We start from the raw sequence: 8,248 nt of genomic DNA, 5'->3' as shown, positions 1-8,248 counted from the left end.
CACAGTGATGCATCAGTGACAATAATCCACTAATAGTTTTATAAAATATACTGTAAAAATGTAACACTGACAGAGTTTGTTAAAAAGGCCATTTTGGTCATCATAATGAAAATATTTGTTTGCGTTCCCGACAATCTGCCGCTCCTACCTGTATAGGCAGACAACAAAAACATGGTGTTACGGCATCTTTAAAGGGGCCTTTGGTAGGTACAATTGGTGCTTACAGCCATACCACCCTGAACACGCCCGGTCTCTTCAGATCTCGGAAGCTAAGCAGGGTCGGGCCTGGTCAGTACTTGGATGGGAGACAGCCTGGGAATACCAGGTGCTGTAAGCTTTTTTCACTACTCTTTACAAACAGCAGAGGGCGCTGCTGATTCTTCAGTGGACACAGAGAGGCGCACATGGAAATCAATAGAATGATGTGCACACTGTCAATTTCAGAGGTGAGAATGTAACTAAGCTGCTTGAGTGTAGGCTTGAGGTGCATTTTCAATGTTCTTCCATATCCCCAGTTGGAGCCTCGTTGATTTTATGGAAAGCAGTATTGGTTTTGTTATCAGGGGGTGGTATGTCTGCAAACATGAGGTCTAAGAGGTCTCTACAGTCTTTGGATGAAACAGGAACCCTCTATATAGTAGTCTCCACTGGTTGGCCAACTGGTAGGTCCTCCTTGGAATCTAGAGTTGACTGATCTTGTATTTTGTAGGTGGCTGACTGGGAGGACTGAGTACTGCCACTTGGTGTTGTAACTGGGAGACTCCAGCTCTCCTGCCCCTCATTCTCACGGTCCTGTGGCGTTGAAGGGCCTGTATCGCAAGACAGCCCGTTTTGATAGTCCTCAGCGGAGATTGGTGTAGTAGTCTCCTTGTCTCCAGACTCAGTTTGATCCTCTAGACGGGTTGCTCCCTGTTGACTTTCCCTGTCAGATGGTTCTGGGTGGTTCCTGGCCAAAGGTCCTGGCCGCTGCTGGTCTGCTCCTCAGAATCAGAAAGTCTCTCTCCTGGTGGAAACTCAAGATTGGCATTAAACCGCCTAGTTCTGTTGGCATACAATTCAGGGCAAACTCTGAAAGTGGGATTGTTTGAACCACAAAGATTGCATGTCTTTGGTTGGTCGCAGTCTTTTGTAATATGGTCAGACCTCTTGCAGTTTTTGCAGAAGGTGGCTTTACAGTTTGCTGCAAGGTGGGTCGAGGAGCCACACAGTTGCAAAACACAGTTTTTGGCTGCCCAGCATAGAAAACATGGCCCCTAATTGGTCCCAGCTGTATGGTGGAAGGCAGATGTTGGAGTAACCCAGAGTCCCTGTCTCTCATCAGCTGCACATAGAAAACCCTGGCCTCGGTTCTGATGCCATCTTCATCTCTCAGCTCCATGCTCCGTGAAACAGAGAAGTGGAAGGACAACCATGTAAAAATGTTCTCAGTCGTTACTTTTTCAGAGTAAATAATGAAAGTGACTGCTTTTGATTCTCGCTCTGAAAGAGGGATGAGAAGCACTTTCTGAAGTCTTGGGTTATTGTCCTTCTTCTGATTGTAACACTCAAGTCATTGCTCAAAAAGTGTGTAGGAAGTAAAGATTACCACAAAAGTCCCTTTTCCAGGCAGGGCAAAAAAGTAGTCAACCTGAGGCGGGCTGAAACGCAGGTCCTTCTGGATGACATTCCGGATGAACTGTAGTCGATCTGTCTGTGGCAGCCAAGTTTCATATAGACGTTTTAGTTCAATAAATAAGCGCAGTCTGTATTTTATGTTGTTGAGATAAATAAGTGATTTCATTGACTAACTTAATTAATAGTAATTAAAAGGTTAAAAGGTTAAAAGTCATTCAATGATCATTTGATTTATTTCATCTTGATGCCATGTCCTCTATGTGTTACTTTGTAAAGGCAACACTATATAAGCTTTCTGTTAGACTGGTAAGTAGGCCACTGTCACTTTAAGAGAAATAGGCTTCTTGTGCTCATTAAGGTAAAACAGTGGTTTGTTCAGTTGAGGCTTAAGTGTTTTGATGACATAATCGAATGTTCTGATTGCTTTGATGACATCATTGAATGTTCCGAGTGCTTTGATGACATCATCAAATGTTCCGATTGCTTTGATGATATCATTGAATGTTCAGAGTGCCTTGATGACATCATTGAATGTTCATAGTGCTTGGATGAATGTTCCTGTTTTGATGACATCACCGAATGTTCTGAGTGCTTTCATGACATCATCAAATCTTCATGTTTTGATGACATCAATGAATGTTCAGAGTGCTTTGATGACATCATGGAATGTTCTCAGTGCTTTGATGACATCATTGAATATTTCGAATGCTTTGTTGATATCATTGACAGTTCCGAGTGAATTGATGACATCACTGAATATTCCGAGAGCTCTGATGAATGTTCCGAGTGCTTTGATGACATCATCGAATGTTCCAAGTGCTTTGATGAATGTTCCTGCATTGATGACATCATCCAATGTTCCAAATGCTTTGATGAATGTTGCTGCTTGATGACATAATCGAATGTTCCGAGTGCTTTGATGAATGTTCCTAATTTGATGAATGTTCCAGCTTTGATGAATGTTCCGAGTGCTTTGATGACATCATCGAATGTTCCGAGTACTGTGATGACTTCATTGAATGTTCTGAGTGCTCTGATGAATGTTCCTAATTTTATTACATCATCAAATGTTCCCAGTGCTTTGATGAATGTTCCGAGTGCTTTGATGACATCATCGAATGTTCCGAGTGCTTTGATGAATGTTCTTGCTTTGATGACATCATCAAATATTCCGAGTGTTTTGATGACGTAATTGAATGTTCGGAATGCTTTGATGACATCACCAAATGTTCCGAGTGCTTTGATGACTTCATTGAATGTTCCGAGTGCTTTGATGAATGTTCCTACTTTGATGACATCTAACGTTCCAATTGCTTTTATAAAATCATAAAACATTCTGAGTGCTTTTATGACATCATAAAATGTACCGAGTGCTTTGATGACATCATCGAATGTTCCGAGTGAATTGATAACATCATTGAATGTTCCGAGAACTTTGATGAATGTGCCGAGTGCTTTGATGAGATCATTGAATGCTCCAAGTGCTTTGATGACATCATTGAATGTTCCGAGTGCTTTGATGACATCATCGAGTGTTCTAAGTGCTTTGATGACATCATCGAATGTTCCAAGTGTTTTGATGACAAAATCAAATGTTCCGAGTGCTTTGATGAATGTTCCTGCCTTGATGACATCATCCAATGTTTCAAGTGCTTTGATGAATGTTGCTGCTTTGATGACATAATCAAATATTCCGAGTGCTTTGATGAATGTTCCGAGTGCTTTGATGAATATTCCTGATTTGATGAATGTTCCTGATTTGATGAATGTTCCAGCTTTGATGAATGTTCGGAGTGCTTTGATGACATCATCGAATGTTCGGAGTGCTTTGATGACATCACCAAATGTTCGGAGTGCTTTGATGACTTCATTGAATGTTCCGAGTGCTTTGATGACATCATCGAGTGTTCCAAGTGCTTTGATGACATCATCGAATGTTCCAAGTGTTTTGATGACAAAATCAAATGTTCCGAGTGCTTTGATGAATGTTCTTGCTTTGATGACATCATCAAATATTCCGAGTGTTTTGATGACGTAATTGAATGTTCGGAATGCTTTGATGACATCACCAAATGTTCCGAGTGCTTTGATGACTTCATTGAATGTTCCGAGTGCTTTGATGAATGTTCCTACTTTGATGACATCTAACGTTCCAATTGCTTTTATAAAATCATAAAACATTCTGAGTGCTTTTATGACATCATAAAATGTACCGAGTGCTTTGATGACATCATCGAATGTTCCGAGTGAATTGATAACATCATTGAATGTTCCGAGAACTTTGATGAATGTGCCGAGTGCTTTGATGAGATCATTGAATGCTCCAAGTGCTTTGATGACATCATTGAATGTTCCGAGTGCTTTGATGACATCATCGAGTGTTCTAAGTGCTTTGATGACATCATCGAATGTTCCAAGTGTTTTGATGACAAAATCAAATGTTCCGAGTGCTTTGATGAATGTTCCTGCCTTGATGACATCATCCAATGTTTCAAGTGCTTTGATGAATGTTGCTGCTTTGATGACATAATCAAATATTCCGAGTGCTTTGATGAATGTTCCGAGTGCTTTGATGAATATTCCTGATTTGATGAATGTTCCTGATTTGATGAATGTTCCAGCTTTGATGAATGTTCGGAGTGCTTTGATGACATCATCGAATGTTCGGAGTGCTTTGATGACATCACCAAATGTTCGGAGTGCTTTGATGACTTCATTGAATGTTCGGAGTGCTTTGATGACATCATCGAGTGTTCCAAGTGCTTTGATGACATCATCGAATGTTCCAAGTGTTTTGATGACAAAATCAAATGTTCCGAGTGCTTTGATGAATGTTCCTGCTTTGATGACATCATCCAATGTTCCAAGTGCTTTGATGAATGTTGCTGCTTTGATGACATAATCAAATATTCCGAGTGCTTTGATGAATGTTCCGAGTGCTTTGATGAATATTCCTGATTTGATGAATGTTCCTGATTTGATGAATGTTCCAGCTTTGATGAATGTTCGGAGTGCTTTGATGACATCATCGAATGTTCGGAGTGCTTTGATGACATCACCAAATGTTTGGAGTGCTTTGATGAATGTTCCTGCTTTGATTACATCAAACGTTCCAAGGGCTTTTATAAACTCATAAAACATTCCGAGTGCTTTTATGACATCATAAAATGTTCCGAGTATTTTGATGACTTCATCGAATATTCCGAGTGCTTTGATGAATCATCCGAGTGCTTTGATGACATCATAGAATGTTCCGAGTTCTTTGATGACATCATCAAACCTTCCGAGTGCTTTGATGACATCATCGAATGTTCCGACTGTTTTGATGACATAATTTAATGTTCCGAGTGCTTAATGACATCATCAAACCTTCCGAGTGCTTTGATGACATCATCGAATGTTCCGAATGTGTTGATGACATAATCGAATGTTCCGAGTGCTTTGATGACATCATGGAATAATCCGATGCTTTAATAACAGCATCAAATGTTCCGAGTGACTTGATGAATGTTGCTGCTTTGATGACATCAAAAAATGTTCTGAGTGCTTTGATGACAAAATCGAATTTTCTGAGAGCTTTGATGAATGTTCCGAGTGCTTTGATGACATCATCAAATGTTTCGAGTGTTCTGATGAAATCATGGAATGTTCTTAGGGCTTTGATGACATCATTGAATGTTCAACGTGCTTTGATGACATCATTGAATATTCTGAGTGCTATACTGACATCATTGAATGTTCCGAGTGCTTTGATGACATTATCGAATATTCTGAGGGCTTTGATGAATGTTCTTGCTTTGATGACATCATCAAATATTCCGAGTGTTTTGATGACTTCATTGAATGTTCGGAATGCTTTGATGAATGTTCCTGCTTTGATGACATCTAACGTTCCAATTGCTTTTATAAAATCATAAAACATTCTGAGTGCTTTTATGACATCATAAAATGTACCGAGTGCTTTGATGACATCATCGAATGTTCCGAGTGAATTGATATCATCATTGAATGTTCCGAGAGCTTTCATGAATGTGCCGAGTGCTGTGATGAGATCATTGAATGCTCCAAGTGCTTTGATGACATCATCCAATGTTCCAAATGCTTTGATGAATGTTGCTGCTTGATGACATAATTGAATGTTCCGAGTGCTTTGATGAATGTTCCTAATTTGATGAATGTTCCAGCTTTGATGAATGTTCCGAGTGCTTTGATGACATCATCAAATGTTCCCAGTGCTTTGATGAATGTTCCGAGTGCTTTGATGACATCATCAAATATTTCGAGTGTTCTGATGAAATCATGGAATGTTCTTAGGGCTTTGATGAATGTTCCTGCTTTGATGACATCTAACATTCCATTTGCTTTTATAAAATCATAAAACATTCTGAGTGCTTTTATGACATCATAAATTGTACCGAGGGCTTTGATGACATCATCGAATGTTCCGAGTGCTTTGATGAATGTTCTTGCTTTGATGACATCATCAAATATTCCGAGTGAATTGATAACATCATTGAATGTTCCGAGAACTTTGATGAATGTGTCGAGTGCTTTGATGAGATCATTGAATGCTCCAAGTGCTTTGATGACATCATTGAATGTTCCGAGTGCTTTGATGACATCATCGAGTGTTCCAAGTGCTTTGATGACATCATCGAATGTTCCAAGTGTTTTGATGAGAAAAACAAATGTTCCGAGTGCTTTGATGAATGTTGCTGCTTTGATGACATAATCAAATGTTCCGAGTGCTTTGATGAATGTTCCAAGTGCTTTGATGAATGTTCCAAGTGCTTTGATGAATGTTCCTGATTTGATGAATGTTCCTGATTTGATGAATGTTCCAGCTTTGATGAATGTTCCGAGAGCTTTGATGAAATCATCGAATGTTCGGAGTGCTTTGATGACATCACCAAATGTTGGGAGTGCTTTGATGACTTCATTGAAAGATCCGAGTGCTTTGATGAATGTTCCTGCTTTGATTACATCAAAAGTTCCAAGTGCTTTTATAAACTCATAAAACATTCCGAGTGCTTTTATGACATCATAAAATGTTCCGAGTACTTTGATGACTTCATTGAATATTACGAGTGCTTTGATGAATTTTCCTGCTTTGATGACATCATCGAATGTTCCGAATGTGTTGATGAAATAATCCAATGTTCCAAGTGTTTTGATGACAAAAATCAAATGTTCCGAGTGCTTTGATGAATGTTGCTGCTTTGATGACATAATCAAATGTTCCGAGTGCTTTGATGAATGTTCCGAGTGCTTTGATGAATGTTCCTGATTTGATGAATGTTCCTGATTTGATGACATCACCAAATGTTCGGAGTGCTTTCATTACTTCATCGAATGTTCCAAGTGCTTTGATGAATGTACAGAGTGCTTTTCTGACATCATTGAATGTTCCTGCTTTGATGATATCATCAATTTTTCCAAGTGCTTTGATGACGTCATTGAATGTTCCTGCTTTGATGATATCATCGATTTTTCCAAGTGCTTTGATGACATAATCGAATGTTCCGAGTGCCTTCATTACATCCTCAATGTTTCGAGTGGTCTGATGAAATCATGGAATGTTCTTAGGGCTTCGATGACATCATCGAATGTTCCGAGTGCTTTGTTGACATCATTGAATATTCCGAGTGTTTTGATGAATTTTCCTGCTTTGATAAAATCCTTGAATGTTCCGAGTGCTTTGATGACAAAATTGAATTTTCTGAGATCTTTGATGAATGTTCCGAGTGCTTTGATGACATCATAGAATGTTCCGAGTTCTTTGATGACATCATCAAACTTTCCAAGAACTTTGAGGACATCATCGAATGTTCTGACTGTTTTGATGACTTCATTGAATGTTCCGAGTGCTTTGATGAATGTTCCTGATTTTATGACATCATCAAATGTTCCCAGTGCTTTGATGAATGTTCCGAGTGCTTTGATGACATCATTGAATGTTCCTGCTTTGATCATATCATCGATTTTTCCAAGTGCTTTGATGACATCATCGAATGTTCAGAGTGCTTTGTTGACATCATTGAATTATCCGATTGCTTTGATGGATGTTCCTGCTTTGATGACATCATCCAATATTCCAAGTACTTTGTTGAATGTTGCTGCTTTGATGACATCACCAAATGTTCAGAGTGCTTTGATGACTTCATTGAATGTTCCAAGTGTTTTGATGAATTTTCCTGATTTTATGACATCATCAAATGTTCCGAGTGCTTCGATGAATGTTGCTGCTTTGATGAAATCATTGAATGTTCTGATTGCTTTGATGAATGTTCCAAGTGCTTTGATGACAAAATCAAGTGTTCCGAGTGCTTTGATGAATGTTCCTGCTTTGATGACATCATCCACTGTTCCAAGTGCTTTGATGAATGTTGCTGCTTTGATGACATCATCCAATATTCCAAGTGCTTTGTTGAATGTTCCAGCTTTGTAGACATCATCAAATGTTCCGAGTGCTTTGATGACATCATTGAATGTTCCGAGTTCTTTGATGAATGTTCCTGCTTTGATGACATAATCTAATGTTCCAAATGCTTTGATGACATCATCCAATATTCCAAGTGCTTTGTTGGATGTTCCTACTTTGATGACATCATCCAATGTTCCAAGTGCTTTGATG

At 39.1% G+C, this 8,248-nt stretch overlaps 1 non-coding gene across 1 annotated transcript; it reads left to right on the top strand.

Annotated features, from left to right (window-relative positions):
• Nucleotides 1–218: 218 nt before the first annotated feature.
• LOC141778450 (5S ribosomal RNA) lies at nt 219–337 on the top strand. Its single transcript, XR_012596067.1, has one exon. It is a non-coding gene; the product is annotated as a 5S ribosomal RNA (ribosomal RNA).
• Nucleotides 338–8,248: the final 7,911 nt, after the last annotated feature.

The sequence above is a fragment of the Sebastes fasciatus genome, chromosome 1 (assembly GCF_043250625.1).
Source record: "Sebastes fasciatus isolate fSebFas1 chromosome 1, fSebFas1.pri, whole genome shotgun sequence".
Lineage (NCBI taxonomy): Eukaryota > Metazoa > Chordata > Actinopteri > Perciformes > Sebastidae > Sebastes > Sebastes fasciatus.
The sequence above is the reverse complement of the archived record's forward strand: the minus strand, read 5'-3'. Positions and strand labels throughout refer to the sequence as shown.